General features: G+C 30.6%; 1 long non-coding RNA gene across 1 annotated transcript in view; it reads left to right on the top strand.

Annotated features, from left to right (window-relative positions):
* The first annotated feature begins 3,329 nt into the window (after positions 1 to 3,329).
* The window catches only part of LOC127718294 (uncharacterized), a 39,812-nt gene continuing 23,787 nt past the window's right edge, over positions 3,330 to 19,354 (top strand). Inside the window, exons 1-2 of the long non-coding RNA XR_007989709.1 lie at positions 3,330 to 3,430; positions 4,309 to 4,357. This is a non-coding gene — a long non-coding RNA (uncharacterized LOC127718294). The remainder of the gene's footprint in view (positions 3,431 to 4,308; positions 4,358 to 19,354) is intronic.

Genomic DNA, 19,354 nt, shown 5'->3' with positions numbered 1-19,354 from the left:
TATTAAAGAAACACACTGATATTATACATTGCATGCATATATATCCCGTTGGTATTTTTTGCCTTTCGTTTATCGTTTATTGTTTTTTTTCCAATAGTAGTAATATTTCTCTAGTACTACTGTTATTTTCACTTTGATACAAAACATACATTTTACTTACGTACTGTTATTAATTTCTTTAACGCCTTGATAATATAATGTACCTGTTTTGACAAATAAAAAATACCTTTCACAAATATCAATGTATATATCATACAATGATTAATTGTTAATCTTTCTCTCGGAACAAAATATTTCGTGTATGTTGTTTAAGAAGTATGCAAAAAATATGTATTCATCTACATAGTATTTAAGGAATCAAGTATTTCAAAACCGGTACGGATTTATTTCCATGTTCTTTCTTATCAAGAAGTCTGTTTCAGGTCCACCGATTATAAAGTCTGAAGAAACAGTTACATGCACCAATTCATCGGTTACATTGTCGTGTAATATTGATACAGGACTCCCTGTTTACGGGTTTAACCAATGGATACACTATTTTAATGGCACATTTGTTCGCAGTTTGAATGGATCCGTGCAAGAAATGAAATCGATTTTAGAGATTGAAACGTGTAGTTACCAGAATGCCGGAGAATACATGTGTGCTGCATGGAATAAATATGGAGATGAAATTCTAGTGGCAAATAAGACTATTGTTCTTGTTGTTAATGGTAGGTCTGCGTTATTGTTTAATTTCATGATCTCTTCAATTACATTAAGATGCAAAGCACTACAATGTGTAACAACCTGGACGTGTAATAAGATGTTAATGATCGGACGGACACAACCTATTTAGAAACAACCCTCTCAGATCAACTGTAATCATATATTGCCACCGAAAGCCAAACCTTGTTATGAATTAGATACATACACCGAAACAAGTATTAGAAAATCGAAGAGGGGAATGGTCCTTAATACTCCACTTTAATAGAAATAATTAATGCTTGCGAGCAAAAGCTCAGCGCAAAATCATGTTAACTATCTCTTGTTAAGGTCAAGTTTAAAAATGAAGGTTAATCACAATGACCTTTTAACATTAGACTTTTTTTTACATGTATCTTATACATTAAAAGGAGAGCAATGCCTTTGGAGGAAATTTTACTAAGCATTGAATAAAGCCACACACTGGTTATTTTGTTTTCTATAAAGCTTCTATCACTCTGTATTTATGAAATCCTCTTTTAAAATTCATTCCACAAATGCCGGCCATAATGCAAAACTCTAACTCAAAGGGACTTTTCCAAGTGACTTCCTAGGTGTGTGGCCTTTCAGTTAGTAAATTGGAAACCGTTATATTTAGAAAAACCTTCTATGGGAAATATTTAGCACATCAAGTCGCAACTTTGTATGTTTGACCACAACATTTCTTTAGTCTTTAAGGTAGATATTCAACTTGGGAAAAAAATTAAAGAGCGCCAACACTATCCGCGCCAACCCCATATCAATTTTTTTCATAGCCATGATTTCATGAGGTACCTAGATTCAATGTTTGTGTATCTCAAACTATCTATATGATTGATCTTGTTAAATATAAGACATCGAAAGTGAAGGATGTGCAAAAAACTATTAGCTTTATCAAAAACTTTAAATATGTTCAACAAAAAAATAAATAAATACACATACATATAAAATACAAAAAAAATGGAAAAAAACAAATCACAATAGCACGAGAAAAAATACTGTAGTTGTTTACACGAAGTAATTATAAAAATATGCATGTGATAAACCACTAGGCTGACAAAGTTATGAAAAAGCAATCAATTTGAACAGTTCAAATCTAACTAGATTATATACATCGTTTTTTTTTTCTTTAATTTGAGCTTCACCAGTGATAATCTCGTCGGGCGTAATCCTGGGACAACAAACAACCCTTTTTGCGACATTTTACTCTTCTACAGAGGTGATTCTTACTTGGCAGCAATCAAACCAGACACTTACCAATTCGACAGACCGGTTGCAAACGGTAGATAGAAAGAAGATTGAACTTATTATTTATAATAAAAGCATTGAATGTGGTGGATATATTGCTCATTTGTCAATCAGATCATCTTTAATTGGGGAATACGTTTTATTTATCCAGAATACATTTAATGAAACAAGACTCTTTTTTGACGTGAATAAGTTAAGTACACAAGGTAAGATATGTCGTATTCTTCAAATAAGACATTTGGTGCGTATAAATGTTTGAAATCGAATCCATTATGTGTAAACTATATTAAAAGCAATCATACCAATAGTTGTTTTATACACATATGCACTTTAACGGTACTACAATCTGTCGATCCTTTATTTTGGCATTACACAAGGTCATGTTTATCTGTGACTGTTATTGAAGTCTTTTCATTAAATCCAATAGATGTTTGAAATGTACTGATTGATATTTTTGTCTTATATTCATGATTATTTTTTATTAGGTTTCATTGGCTTTGAACTAGCTGTCAATAACTGCGAGTGCGTCCAGATCTCTGCTAGTTGTAATTTTATTGTTAGGAATGAGGGGGTGATGTATACCCTGCCAAATCCAATCTGTGTTTGTGTTTGATTATATATTCTGCTTTGTGTAGATCTGATGAGTTAGGCCTTTTTCAACTGATTTTATGGTGTGTTCTTGTGCTGTGTTATTGCACCGCTGTCCCAGGTTGGGTGAGGATTGGACACTCGCAGACGTTTTTGGCCTCGTCACATTCTTTGTTTCATGTTTTTCATGTCGGGGCCTTTTTTGGCCGTCTGTGCAGTGTCGGTTTTTTCTCATGGTCGAGGGCCGTGCGGTTGCCTATAATTGCTTACATCTGCTTTGTTTGAACCTTGGTGGATAGTTGTCTCATTGGTAATCATACCTAATCTCTTCATGTTATGCACATGTTGCTGTCGAAGGTAAAGTCCATTCGATGAAATACTTATCAAATTATAGAAGTCCCTCATTTAAGATACCATGCAACACACATATATGATAAATATCAGTCATATTATGTCATATACTTACAAAAATGCACATGTTTAATTACGCATTAAATGTTGCATAATAAATTGAATTTATTATTTCAAACCTACTCTACTATGAAGTTTAATTATATGATAACACAAAATGTAATTCATATGTTTGTCATTCTGCGCATACATAAATTGAAAGTTTATGATTTTATTCAGATACACGTTTTTTGTTGTATGATTCTATATTACTAAATATTCGATATATCATATTTTTTTTCAAATTGCAATTCATTTGTTTTATTCAATTTTGTTGATTTTATTATCATTATAATGATTATTTGTTTAGATATGACAGCTACTTTCGATTTACGTACAGTGATGTTTTGTATTATTGCCATTGGAATATTTATTTTGAGTACAGCTGGAACAGTACTCCTGTCGAAAGGGATACGACGTAAAAGTATGTTTGTTATAACATATATATTTTCTTAAATGGACTTCCACATTATACTGTACTTTAAATCAGTAGCCAGTGCTCAGTACAGATATGATTGATTACATAGTCTTCTAAAATTCCTTTTTGATCACGAAACTACTCAAAATCGAAGATTCCAACTCCCTTCCACAATGTTGACTAATCATGATTGGTTCCCTCATTTTGAATTAGCTTTAAACATTTCTACATATTTATTTAGTGTTCTGATGAAGGTTAATCCAGAAAAGCGAAAAAGGATTACACATTTTATAAAATATTATTTAAATTTACCAGCAATGATTCGATACCACTGCTGTTATTGTTTTATAGCAGTGTCTTCTAAACAATAAACGTATGATATAATTTTCCTTGCGTGCGTCAAGTGTTATTCAAATATCATTTGTAACACTCGAGTTTTAACTTTTCTTAATCCAACAATAAAGTGTAACATTTGAGAGCATACTCTATGTTTCAAATAATATAGAGTGTTTATACAACTTATACAACTGTTATGCGAATAAAAGTCATCTACTAACAATATAATACCACAGTCAGTTTATATTTTTGGAGATTAAACGTTAGCAAAAAATATGTGTACTATGCTATCTTTGATTGTCGCATGTATTTCTTGGTGATATAGTTGAAACGTCAAAATTGCACAAATTTACATATTAGAGCTCGTCTTATCTAATGCTGATTTATCTATAATTGTATGTTGGATTTCTGATAAATCACACCAAAAGAGGTAATTAAATCTAAAGAATATAAATTAAAAAACAATCACCAGTCAATTAAAAATCGTACAAAATTTGTCTTTCAATGGTCTTCAGAATACATGTAACTGTGTGTGTGTGATATTGCAGATGTTATACATATAATTGGTCCACATGAAAGATGTCCTACAGTTCCAATGTGAGTAATGATAATAATTTTTATTTCTATTATATAGATTGAATTTGTCTATTTTGTTTCATGCAATTGTTATTGTCATAAAAATATCGCCTGCAAATCACGCATTACTTTGACAAAATATTTCATAGAGTGTAATTTAGTAGTATGTTAAACTTCACTTACCGCGCAGTATTCTGTAGTTGCCTGTCCCAAGTCAAGAGCATGTTTTGTGCATAGATTAAGGCGTCAGTAGTTTATGGATGTTCAAATAATCGATTATGAAAAAACAGACAAATTCATGAACTCAAAAAGGAACAAGAGCGGTTCCGTCGACAGTGTAAGTGTCTTATTCTGTGATTGCATCTCCCGCCATGCAAATTCACACTCAATCAAAATGTCGTAATCGGGTATTAGACGCATTCGGTAAAATCTATATAACATCTTAACATCTAAGACAATTGGAAAGCTGAAGTCATCCCGGTTGGTATACATTCTAGTTTTAAGTCGTCCGTATGTGTCAATATCGAAACATGAAATTAAGCAATGAAGTGATTTCTTACTTTCGGTAGTTTTCACTTGGAGATGTTTCACTTGTTGAAATATCTGTTATTAATTGACAGAACATAATTCCCGTATCAGGTCATTGATTTTCAAGTTTTAACTGTTTTTTACAGGTTGTCATGTAAATCAATGTTATTATTGTTATGTCGTATTTTGTTTTTTTTTTTTTTTTTTTTGCTTTTTAAACAAAAAATAAGGATGTTCTCTCTTTCAGTGTTAATTTCCTTATTATAAATCATTTTCTGATCTCTCTCTCGCGGTTTATGTGTTAAATAAAGGCAACAATAGTATACCGCTGTTCAAAAGTCATAAAACGATTGATAGAAAACAAATCCGGGTTACAAACTAAAACCGAGGGAAACACATCAACTATAAGAGGAAAACAACGGAACAACAGACACACTGAAGTGCAACAAAAACAAAAGCATAGAAACGAACTATTAGATAACAACTGTCATATTCCTGACTTGGTACAGGATATTTTAAAACAAAATGATGGGTTGAACCTGGTTTTATGGCTTGCCAAACCTCCCGCTTTTATGGCAATGTTACAAATGCCGCTAAAATGACAACATAACGTGACTGGAATACAGTACAAATAAATGCAAGAACATTCAGGACAGAGAAATACATAAAAATGTAATATAACAGTACATTTCGACATGTTAACCCCGGAATAACAACGAACACCTAAAATCATTTTACGACAGTACACAAATACAGCATAATAGAATTATGAACTAGGCGTCACACGAGTGTATCCACGCAACAAAAAGTGACGTCACAGGTAAATTTCTAAAAATTGAATATAAGTTTGTAATGGTGTTATTTGATTTTTTTTCTAAAATTTACTAGAAACTGACTCTATTTTAAAAGAGTAAAATCCATTTTATTCCTTTTTATAATCTTTTTTAATGTTTACTATAAATGAATGCAAATTTCATAAAGAAACACACAATTTTTACAATATTCCATGTTTTTATTCTTAAAATTGATAAAACTTAAATTTAATGTTAGGGAAATTTCCCAAAATATATGAAAGTTTTAAAATATTAGTGGTAAATATGTATGTGACACTTGTTATTCGGGAAATGTCCCGAAATCATTTTCAACATTATTATTTATAACATATTAAAAATTGTTGGCAAAGCGTTTTGACAAACTGATCTGAAACACATTTCGGGAAAAATCCCGACAAAAATAAACTAAGTACAAAATGTATAACACAGATGTCTTCAAATATTTGGGGATTTATCCCGAAAATCTATGTAAATGCTAGAACTCATGACTAATAATTTCTTTCACATTTCGGGAAAAATCCCGAAAATATAAATCTATTATCAGGCACACACTTGGTGCATAGTTTTTTTTACCCATTTCAGGAAAAATCCCGAAATAAAATCTACAAGCAAATATTATGCTACAGATTTCTTAAACATATTGGGAAAAATCCTGAAAAACAAAATCTTTAAGATTTTACAACACAGAATTTTGATAGATTTAGAAGGTTTTTATGTAAACATGAAATATAATGTTTGCTCTCTATTGCATCTCTTTTGCAACATGCTATATTTGACTAAGTGCATATAACAGGTTAAACATAGAAAATAAAATTCCATTAAAAAAACTTGTTTTAAAAATTATTTCTTAATTAAAAAGACTAAGATTGATGATAGGTATGGTATTTAATAATGCATATATATGCAATTACTACGCGGCACGCGCTAGTTAACTAATAAACTCACATATAGAAATACAATCACTACAATGTTTTAAAAATAGTGGTTGCATTAAAAGGAGCTAAAAGGTACCAACAAGATTTGCAGGATGTATACATGCCTATACAAATAAGATGATATTGCATTATTACATTTATACCAAAAAGACACAATAATTTGAAAGATATCAGGAAGTATGCAGTCCTTTAAACTATGTTTGGCATTCTTTTCCTCTTGTTTATCTTCATATCTGTGTCTTTTAAGACTTGAGTCAATTTGTCCTCCAAGATTTCTATGTATCCTACAAAGAAAAGTCAATTCAAGTTCAATATTTTAAAGTCCTTCAGGCATATTATTCATGATTTTTTTTCCCGGCATATTTTGTTCTTTCTTATAATCATGATAATAGATGAATTTGTTATCACAGGTCCTTTCATAACTTACTCATGTTACTGTTTGTCATTTGTTTTGTTCAATAATTGAAGCCTTACCACACTGATGATATTTAAATTTTGTTCAGATTAGGGCAGTTGTCTCCTTAGCTATCATACTGCATCATTTTTTCTAATCTGGTGTTTTCATTTTTTGATATATATATATATATATATATATATATATATATATGTGTGTTACTTTACCGATTATTACCTACAAACAAATGGGGCAAACTGGAAAAGTTTTAAAAAATAAAACATTTTTTTTTTTTACTTTTAGCGTTATCATTAGGATTAGCAATCATACTATAGATATCTTCTTCTTTTAAAGGGGGGAAAAGTTCTAATCCTATTAATTTAATTATGTTACTTTACCAATAATTGTCTGAAAACAAACAAGGCAAATTTAAATGGTTTTAAGAAAAATTTGTAAGGGTTCCAAAGAACACGGTGTCTCGCCTGTGATTGTCGCTGTCACTGTAAAATTGGCTTTCAAAGTGAGCGCATTTTTACTTGAAAAGACTCAACATAATCTAGACTGTACTTAACTGTACTTGACTTTGGTCTACAATTTAACCTAATGAGTCGAAGAGTACTTGATAATCTTGGTAAAGTCAGAATATGGTCTTGTCAAATGCTCAACCAGTCCCGACCAGTCTCTACTTAGTCTTGACCCAGTCTCCACCTGTCTTGACCTTTAAATTTAGTCTTGACTGGTCTTAAATCAGCCCAACTATATCAATTATGTATTGAACAGGTTATTTTATAATATATGGTTTATTGCTTTCAAACTTAAGGATTTAATTTTAATAGGTATAAACATGATAAAAGCTACAATTTTTAGTTTGAACTAAATTTCAGGTAGTCATCTTTAAAAATTTCTATAACTATTTCAAATCAACTTGGATTTAAAAAAAATATCTAATTTAAAAGCTCACAATCATCATTTTTGCTTTTTAAAGTTTCTATTTTCCATAAAAAAAAAAACCAAACAAACCCATCACTGACAGGCAATAACTCAACTGATGACTTTGGCCATGTGACTTATATGTAGATCTTATGGTGTTAATCATTTTTACTATTCAAAGTTTCCATCTCTTTACTATAGTTTTCAATAGGGCTAACAACAAAAAAGATGTGTTTTGATTGCCCTTCCAACCCTAATTTATCGGCTCCGACACCAAAAAAGTAAAAAATCGATGTTTAACAAAAAATTAAATGGGGAATATGTCCATGGACCACAGATGATGCCCCCGCTTGCATATCATATAAAGTTATAAAGGGACATAACTGAAGAACAGTAAAAGTGACTTTATCTAAAAACACTTGATCGGAGTTTAGTGGTAATAGGTATTGTGTATAAGTTCCATAAAATTTGGTTGATGCAAACTTAATTTAGAGAACGGAAACAAAAAAATCAGCAATTTTTCCATTTGCAAAGGGGCATAACTCTAGAAAATTTAGTGACAACTCCAAAATTCAAACTTGATCTATAGTTTGTGGTAATAAGTATTGTGTACAAGTTTCATAGCATTTGGTTGAGGCAAACTAAAGTTAGTGAATGGAAATGAAAAATTCAGCACTGTTTCAATTTGTGAAGGGGCATAATTCTAGAACAGTTAAAGTGACCCCCTAAAATTCAAACTTGATCTATATTTTGTGATTTATAAAAAGCATTGTGTATAAGTGTCATTGCATTTTGTTGAGGCAAACTAAAGTTAGAGAACGGAAACTATAAATATAAGCATCTTTTTCATTTTTAAAGGGGCATACCTGCAGAACAATTAAAGTGATGCCCCCTTAATTCATACTTGATCTGTATTTTGTGGTAATACGCATTGTGTATAAGTTTCATAGCATTTGGTTGAGGCAAACTAAAGTTAAAGAACGGAAACGAAAAAATTCAGCAATTTTTTTGTTTGTAAAGGGGCATAACTCTAGAACGGTTAAACTAAATGACGCCACCAAAATTCAAACTTGATCCGTGTTTTGTGGTAATAATAAAGCATTGTGTATCAGTTTCATATCATTTGGGTGAGGCAAACTGAAGTTAGAGAACGGAAACCAACTTTGGGAAGTATGGAAGGACTTACGTACAGACAGACAAGGGTAAAACTACTGCGGGGGCATAACAAAGGTCTTCCTTATCATGTCCCTAATTTGCACTATTTGTGAACATGAATGCTAATAAACAACTGGCCAGCTAATGTGTGCTGCCAGTACGCTTGATTATACAAATGCAACATTCAAATGTCATATAAAAAAGAAGATGTGGTATAATTGCCAATGTGACAACTCTCCACAAGAGCCCAAATGACACAGAAATTAACAACTATGCCTGCTTTACTTATGATTGAAAATATGACGCTTTTACTACAATTATCACTTAAACTTGATCCGTAAATATCCATGAAAATAAAGGCATGGTCAGTATAACCCGTCAGGCAAATACAGCTTAAAATCATTTCATACACAAATATAGTGGCCTTATTGCTACATAAGTGTCTGAGAGACAGAGTATTTTATTTGTGAAACAGCACATTTTGTTAGACATAACATATTTTTGTACACTTACAAACTTTCAAACTTACCTTTCAAATCTTCCCATTTTTAGACTAAGAAAGACCTTGAACTTCACAGAGAATTAAATCAGAGACCTTTATCTTCCTATTTGTCTAGGCTAACTGCATGTCCTATGGATATGTCAATCTGAAATAAGAACAGAATGGCATAAGACTTCATGCTGAAAATGTTTATCATCCTTAGCTTTTTTTTTACACATGAACTGTTCGAAGGCACATTAATTAAAAATGGTGATTTGCACTAATGCAGGGTGGATATTAGATTAATTTCTATGAAATTTGTCTATGAAATCAGACCAGAGATATGATTTTCACCTAAATAGGTGGATATTAGATCAATTTCTATGAAATTATGTCTTTACTAAGAAAAAGAACAAAGTTGAAAATAGATATATATAATATACCATTCATTACAAATTATCATTCGAATGCTTAACATGCTTAAGCAGAAAACTTCAAAAAGTATTCAGGAAATACTGGCATCTTATTAAAACAGATTCTACAATAGGTGACAAATTCCATAAAAACCTATTAGTGAAACAGCTATAAAATAATTTATATGAACCTAATAGTTCCTTCTAATGTTTAACTGTGCAGAACTAATTAATGACATTAATGTAAACAACACATGTAAACTGGTATTCTTATGAAGACACTTCCTTACTATGAAAAACTTAATTCAACCATGGAAGTAAATGAAATATAATACTTCCATGATTAAAACAATTTAAGTACCAAAAAACCTAAAAAAAATTTTGGTAAAATATTCTTTCAAGGGCAATAACTGCTTTAAAGGATCAATTGTCAATTAAAATAAGGAAATAATGCAAGTCCTATTCCCAGATGGTGCTGAGGTTCTAAGTTTTGTATTTTATGTATGAATTCTGTCTTTCTCGGTTTTTCTCTTGATTATCCAAGTTTTTAATTTTGTACATTATTTGGCCTTTTAAACTTTTGTTATTCGGAAGTTACTTATGAGTCTTTTGCAGACGAACTCTTGTCTGACCTAAAAACAATTATTAGGGTATTTGTCATTTATGTGTTTATGGCTTGATTTATTAAGGTCTAGATAGGGGTTCTGTATATCTTTATCCTTTAATACATGTATATTGGATTGTTTTTCTTTAATCTTTTGTTAATTTTTTTTAATCTCTATTCTTTATATTTCAGCACCCTATTATTCTCTAATATTTATTTTGGTTTCCTACTTAAATTCCCTATTTATTATTTTTTTTTTTACCTTTATTCTGCACATTTTGCCCGTTATTCTCTATTTTGTAAACCCCATCTAAAATCTCATCCATGTCAATTTTTTTTTTCAAGTACCATACTCATTATACTTGTATGCAAAATTCTTGTAGGCAATTATCAACTCCTGAAATTCAGAAACTAATTCTTAATACTTTTTTTTGCATTTAAATCAACAACAATAATGTGTCCATAGTACACAGATGACCCACTGGTACTATCATTTTTATATGTTCAGTGAACCATGAAATTGGGGTCAAAACTCTAATTTGGCATTAAAATAAGAAAGATCATATCATAGGGAACATGTACTAAGTTTCAAGTTGATTGGACTTCAACTTCATCAAAACTTAAACTTGAAGCCGGAAAGACGGATGGAGGAACATTTCAAGTTGATTGGACTTCAACTTCATCAAAACTTAAACTTGAAGTCAGAAAGACAGATGGAGGAACAGACGCATACTCATGACTCATCAGAAAGCATAATGCCCAAAGGTGGCACATAAAACATCTATAGGCAAATATCCTTAGGTGACAGATTATTAAATTTATCACTAATGCATATATCAATATAAAAAGTTTTAATTGATATATTAGAATTTTTTAAAATTATAAAACATCCTTAATTTCTGTATGTCTGTGGTATGCAGTGGCAGATCCAGAATTTTCAAAAGGGGCCCGCTCAAACTTAAGCTTTCTTCAGTGATTCGATCCCTAAAAAAATTAATCAACCAAATTTTTTTCAAAAAGGGGTGCCCCGGCGGGGGTACTGCTATTTTGCATGTTGCGTGTTGCATGTTGCATGTAGATAAAGTTAATTTTTTTGTACATTAGGGAAGTCTTTTCTTTCTTTTTTGTTTTTTGTTGTTTGATTGCTATTTCTATGACGTCATTCACAATTATATAACAATACCTTCATTACATGATAGATGAATGGTGGTTTGATTTTTTTTCTGTCATGAGAACAAATTTATGTATTATATATATGTTTTTACCAGTGTCTGTAAATTTAACTTTTTTTTATGTTAAAGTAACAGAATCTGAAAAATGAAGGCTAAAAATTTTTAATATTCATTTGTTAAATTTACATGAGGTTTAATGTTATAACTGAATGTACATGAGTCATATTTATTCTGTACTATCATGACTATATTATGCTTGGTAATAAATGGACCAAACATGAAACTATATGATGACATACATATGTATATATATATAGTGTATCCTTCAATTCATTTGAAATTTTTAATTAACCTATCAACAAAAGTCATCAAAACTTGGATTCTGGAGACTGATCTATAGTAGTATTAATTAGATGATATGGGATAATTTGATAGAATTTTATGACCTGTTAACATGGTTAATTATTTTCAATGACAGAGATTTTTATATTTGGCTAAAATAAATAAAAAATTTATCAAGCTAAAGGTGAAATGATCTCTTATAATTGAATTGATTCAAATTTAATATATACATATTTGTTATCTACAAATTCCATCATATATACAAATACATATAGTTAAAGAGAGACACATTCATTAGCATAGACGTATCGAATGGAGGTAGCTAATCAGAGGCGGATCCATTTTTTTTCCGAAAGGAGGACAGGCCTGCTTCATTTTTCTTATCTGTAAGTGTGGGTTCTTTATCTTGGAAATCTTTATGAAATCAGGATTTTGGGGTCAAATTTGGTTCTGCCCTCTCCAACTTACAGTATTAAAATGGAGCGGGCATGTCCCAGTCCCCCTCCCTTTTTGGAAAGTCATCACTATACATACTCAACTTTTTCACATTTTAACATTTAAAACAATATTGTTAATACATGTAATATTGACCAGGGCTTGGATACTTTCTAATATGAATCAATTTAAAAGTAGAATGTAGTTCCAGATCACACAACTTGAGGAACAGGATATAAAAACAACGAAATCATATAATATAGGGCTAGTAATGAGAGATGATTAGAGTTGATTCACAACCATGACAGCTGCACAATACATTAAATTTAACAGTCAATGGGTCAGTCTGCTAAAGTACATAAAAACAATTAATTAGTAATATCAACACTCCTGAAAATAGCAAATTATTGTCAACAATTAAAAACTGATTAGAGATCAAATATAGTTTACAAACTTAAGCTCAATGACAATATTTTAAACCTTAATAATATGAAAGACAGATATTGATAGAAGTGCAGACTCCATGATGTAAGTCAAAGACATTTTAAAGGGTGAATTTATACGATGACTGATGAGAAATTTTACCAAAAATATTTGTATATATCCAAATTAAAATTCTTCCAATTTTACAAAAAGTTTTTGTATATCCTAATTAAAAATTCTTCCAATTTTACAAAAATTGTAAAAGAAATTTATTTATAATCGAAGATCAATGTAACACGCAACACGAAACATGCAACATGCAACACACAACATGCATACTAGTCAATTTCGCCGGGGACCACTAGCCCCACCCCCCTTAATCCTCCTCAAAATAAAACTTTAAGCAGACCATACACAAAACAGAAAAAATAAACCAATTATTGGCATTAAGTATGAAATTATTACTTACAATATTTTTTTCAAAATTCTCTCCCTGTATGTCATTGTGAACATATAATACTGTGTATTCTAATCCTTCTTATGATTTCACTTTTATTTACACTAATAGACCTACTACCATTATACTTAATTATGTCCATTGAATCAATGTGGTGAGTATATATATGTATAACATTTACTTGTGTTTTTATGTTTTTTAAGCATAATACACACAACATGTACAAGTAAATGTGACCTGTTTTTATCCAAAGATCTAGGAAGACATAAAATGAATTTCTCTTTTATCTCATTGGTTACTATGGATTCATATTGATGTCATGACCTCATTACTTGGACATCATAAAATGTGTAGAGGAATATAAAATGTTGAAATTCATCAAGAATACACTACTCTTATTACTATCTGTATCATGTTTATTACTATTGTTTTTGTGGTGATTTTGTGAAGAACCATGCAGTGGAGGAAAACAGTTCAAAGAAGAAAATGGCAAGTTAATTCACTTTGAAGTTTAGATACAGTAATATAAATTATATAAAAAGATAATTACAATGATTCTCTATCAAATATTTCTTTAAAAGTTCAACAACAGTGTGTTTGAAATTTACACATCATTCCCTAATTAATGCATAATGACTATATACAAATGTAATTCTGTCTTGAAATAACTGGTTCAGGATAGTTTGAAGGGAATATTTTGTCACATATATATATATATACATGTGTATACCTTCACCAGATGATTTAAATTATCTTGTGTATGTTTTTTTAATAGTTCTTTACTAAATTTTTTTTTGTATCTTATATTGCTGATCAATGAAGTCTGTTTAGTTTCTCTTTCGCTTCATGATTTTATTTAGCTCTTGCTCCAAACACAAAAGAGTATTTTTTCTGATCATTTTTGCATTTTAAAGTTTCTCTCTATCTATTATAGTTTTCAAGATAATAGGCAAAATTGAAAAAAAAAAGTGGGAAAATTTGATTCTATTTCATGTTTTTGGCCCAGTAGTTTCAGATTACAAAAATTTATGAAAAATTCTTAAAATAGACTATAACTCCTTAAGGGGTCAATTGACCATTTTGGTCATCTTGACCTAATTGTAGATCTTACTTTGCTGAACCTTATTGCTGTTTATAATGTATCTCTATCCATAATAATATTCAAGATAATAACCAAAAACTGCAAAATTTTCTTATAAACTATTAATTCAGGAGCAGCAACCCAACAATTGGTTGTCTGATTTGTCTGTGAAAACTATTTTCCCCAATGATGTTTGTGGCCAAGTTTGGTTAACTTTGGCCCAGTAGTTACAGAGGAGAAGATTTGTAAAAGTTAACTGACGACAAAGGACGATGATGACGGACCTCAAGTGACATGAAAAGCTCAGTTGGCCCTTTGGTCCAGGTGAGCTAATAAAAAAACTAACAAAAGTTTGTAACATTAGAGTTCTCACGTCAAAATGTGCTTCAATGGTGACTTTCGATTTAATTGATTTTTACACAACTTTTGGTATGCATCCCTAAACTACAAAGTGACAAGGATGGTGAATATACAGCTTTGATTATATCCAAGGTTAGACTAACTTAGCTAGAATAGTGGCATCATTTCAGTTAGTTTACATTTTAAAGTCCAGCAGTTCTTGTTATATGTTATTATGTACCAAATGTATTTTAACTTTGAATAAATGCCTTTTTATTTACTTGCATTTAAAGCCTGGACATATTTTTCAGGATTTAAGAATACATTTTTTATAAAGACTGTTAACATCATTTCTAGATGATAGACTTAGTCTACCTGGGCATTACCTTATTGACAAGGATTTAAGCTTGGCTGCCTTTATGTTTGAAACAAATATTCTGACCTCATCAAATTTGCTAGCTCTCCCTCCCAGCCCTCCCTCAAAAGTAGATTGTTGTCCGCTGCTGCTTAGCCCTCTTGCTGACGCTTATTTAATGTGGAAACATTTCGTTTCATGCCAGAAAATACGGCAACTGGACATCATATGTCAAAATTTGACGTCATTCGATATATGAAGTCGCCCCTTGATGACGTAACATTGGAGACCTAGCGAAGCCTCGGAAAAAGATTAAATTATATATAATCTTTGGTCTTTTATTTGAAAGAGATGCGGTAAAAGAAAAAAAATAATTGCATAAATTTCAAGCGGATAACAACCGAGGAGTTCCGGAAACAATCTCGAGATGTTCCAAAAGGGGTGCGATACGTGGTATGCGATACGGGTTTAGCTATGCAGACTTGAGGAAAGAAACTTTATTAGGTATACAAAATTTCTGTATTTAGTACTAAATATATATATAAACAAATCTAAATTGAAAACAAGGTCCAAACCGCAATTTTTATACGTGTGCATGCAAAACAAATTTCTTGGTAGAGGGGTCTAAATACAGCACAAACAACATTTTCCAAATATATATATATATATATGTATATTTTATATATATTTAATATATATATATATATATATATATATATTGTCAGATACAATTTGTTTAAGTTCAAAATTCACTATTTTAATGTTTCATTGTTATGGTCAGTCAATATGTCTTAATAAACTGGAGAAACAAATAAAGGTTTAAAACAAAATAAAATAATGTACAATAACTCAAGAATGCTTTGAGCAGTTTTCATGAAACTTTGTTGACTGGTTTATATCTATTGAAATAACCTCCTTCAGTTTTAAAATTTTCTGATATGACATTGAGAAGTTATGGAACTTTATTCATTGAAAAAGCGACAGGCGTATCATGCGCTCATGGCACAGCTCTTCATTAACTTTTTAACTGTAAAGGAAAATTAGTATTTAGATTTTTATGTAACTTTGTAATTTAATGAAAAAGAGCAGCCTGCAACCCGTAGCCTGCAACCCACAAAATAGTGATACTGATAAAAGTGACACTACCCAAATTTGTAGTTGATCTGACTTTTGTGGTAATAGGTATTGTGTATAAGTTTCATAATATATGGTTGAGGTAAAATTAACTTAAGTAAGAGAACGGAAACTTTTATGTTTGTAAAGGGGCATAACTCTAGAACAGTAAATGTTACACAACCAAAATTCTAACTTGATCTGTGTTTTGTGGTAATAAGCAGTGTGTATAAGTCTCATACCATTTGGTTGAGGAAAACTAAAGTTAGAGAAAGGAAATGAAAAATTCAGCAATTTTCATTTGAAAAGGGGCATAACTCTAGAACGGTTAAAGTGACGCCACCAATTTCAAACTTGATCTGTATTTTGTGGTAATAAGCAGTGTGTATAAGTCTCATACCATTTGGTTGAGGAAAACTAAAGTTAGAGAACGGAAATGAAAAATTCAGCAATTTTCATTTGAAAAGGGGCATAACTCTAGAACGGTAAAAAATGACGCCACCAATTTCAAACTTGATCTGTATTTTGTGGTAATAAGCATTGTGTATAAGTTTCATAACATTTGTTTGAGGCAAACTTAAGTTAGAGAACGGAAACCAACTCAGTTAAGGCATAGTTGTATATACATCTATGGTTAAGGGTAAAACGTAATGCCCCCACCGCTACGTAGGGGGCATAAAAAGAAATGGATTCCCAGACGTATACGTATTTCTTAAAGAATGATAATGATTCAAAACATGGACACATGTACCTTCTTTCAAAAATTCATAAAATAAATCTAGACATAATTAATGAGGCATTGCGAACTGGTCAGATATAGTAGGAGACATTAAATGTTCCTTACCACCAATTATCAATAAGTGTAACTCTCCCACGAGACGGCATTGAGAGATTTCTTGATCTAATTATAAAACCATTATTGAAGAAGCTTAACTTTTACATTCGAGATACAAAAGATTTCATTAATAAAATTGAGTCACAAGAGATCAAAAAAGCATATAAACGCATGCCAACAAGAATACCTTGCGAGGTGGTAGTTGGGAGACTTTTGAAAAGGGACCCATGCTTAAACAATTTTAAGCAAAAAATCCCGAAACACTGATAAAATTCTGAATTATAGGCAACAAACATTTATTTAGTTAGCAAAAACGGTTTAAAGTCTTGAGATTTATTATGTATATATGTTGGCTGAAGGAACCACATTTCATAATAATTTTTAATTTTAAAACACAATTTCATAAATTCAGATATATTTATTAAAAGAATGTTGGTCTCAGTATATTATGTATTTTCAATCTTAATTCATATATTGATATATAATTGCTTAAACAAATACCCGAACGTAAGATCAAATACACTCTTTTTCTAACTTTCCAATGTTTACAGAATCCATTGTATGCTTATTCATGTTATTCAGTGTACAAATCTAGAGTTAATTGTTTTGTGTATTTGTATTTTTTTCTTTTGCATAACATATTTTTTAAAGACCTCATGAAAAATTAACATGCAATTGTTAAATCTATTTCCTTATTTAAAAAAGTATATAATATATTTTTTATTATTAAGAATATGATTATTTCCTGGGAATATTAACAAACAGTCTTTATTTTATTTGTTTTATTTTCAGTTTTTGAAACGGACATTTTTGTTTATCTGATTTGTCAAAATGACATGTGCATAAAATTTATTGTTACAAATCAACAAATCCCAAAGCCTACTAGAACTCATTATGTAGAAACCACAACACCATTAATATCTGGCACTGATGTCCAATACAATAGGTCGTTAAATCTTGACCATTTACTTTCACTTGTTTATCAAACGTTGCAACTGTCAACTTTGCTCAAGTGAACACTTACGATGCATAAATATAGCTTGAACATACATGTTTGAAAGTGATCTATAGATACATTTAGTTATTTATCATATATCAGATAAGAAAATAAGCGATTTGTGACAATTTCTTTATTGCGACGTTTTAAATATCTCAGATACCCCCGTATGGAGGTGCTCTTAATTGCAGGAGGCTAATACAGATAAGATGAATAAGAGTTCCGAATGAAGAATAATTTAGCTTCCGAATATTCCTCCATAGACTATATTTCTAACTAATTAATATGCGTGAACCCTCAGGGGTTCACACAAAAATATCTTGTACCCAATTAACCTACTAGAATTTAATAGAACCATTAGATAAAATTTCATTTTCTGAAGAGGGTGTATAGAAATAAATGTATGAATTCTGATAATAATATATATGATTTTAGTATTATGCCATATTATCAAAATAGTTTCTCTATTACTTTCAATTCCCAGTAGACATGGTAGATGTCTTAATGTTACATTTTTTGTATGTCCTATGGATTGAGGGATATCAATTTTAAATAAATTAAAGAGTACAATGGACTAAGCAAGTTGATTGTTTGACCACATAAATAACAAAGGCAGAAAATAGTACCCCAGTAGATTTAACTTTTTGACCATAGTAAATAATTGATAAAGAAATCTAAAGAATAAAAGAAAAAGAGGAATCTAAGGCACTTACTCATATTATTTTAGTAAATCAGCTGATTATGTTCTTACCAGCTGCACAAATGGTCAATCAATTAAAAGCAATAAATTTCTTCAGATTAAGTGACCACAAATAATTGCTCCCAATCAAGCATTAAATTTCTCTGACCCTAAAATGTTGTGGAACAGTATCATTATAAATCACAGCTTTATTCTGTTAAGCTCCTGTATATTTAGCATGTCAGTTAATACATGAGATTTAATTATGCTCACTGAAATTGAAGTTATTGGAATAAACATAATGTTGGAAGAAAATATTTTAGAATATTTAGGAACTTTTCTACAAAAACCGTCACAGATACTGGACAAAAACTATAAAAAAAAATCCCTTGAAAAAACAATGAGAAAATATAATAAAAACGCGTCGAAAACTAGTGCAAAGAATGAATAAGGTAGCTTTGTTACTCTAATAATACCAGTTGTTTCCAGATTATTACGGTTGATGATATGATGATAT

This window comes from Mytilus californianus, unplaced genomic scaffold, assembly GCF_021869535.1.
Source record: "Mytilus californianus isolate M0D057914Y unplaced genomic scaffold, xbMytCali1.0.p SCAF_10, whole genome shotgun sequence".
In the NCBI taxonomy this organism is placed as follows: domain Eukaryota; kingdom Metazoa; phylum Mollusca; class Bivalvia; order Mytilida; family Mytilidae; genus Mytilus; species Mytilus californianus.
This window is presented reverse-complemented; position numbering and strand designations above follow the sequence as displayed.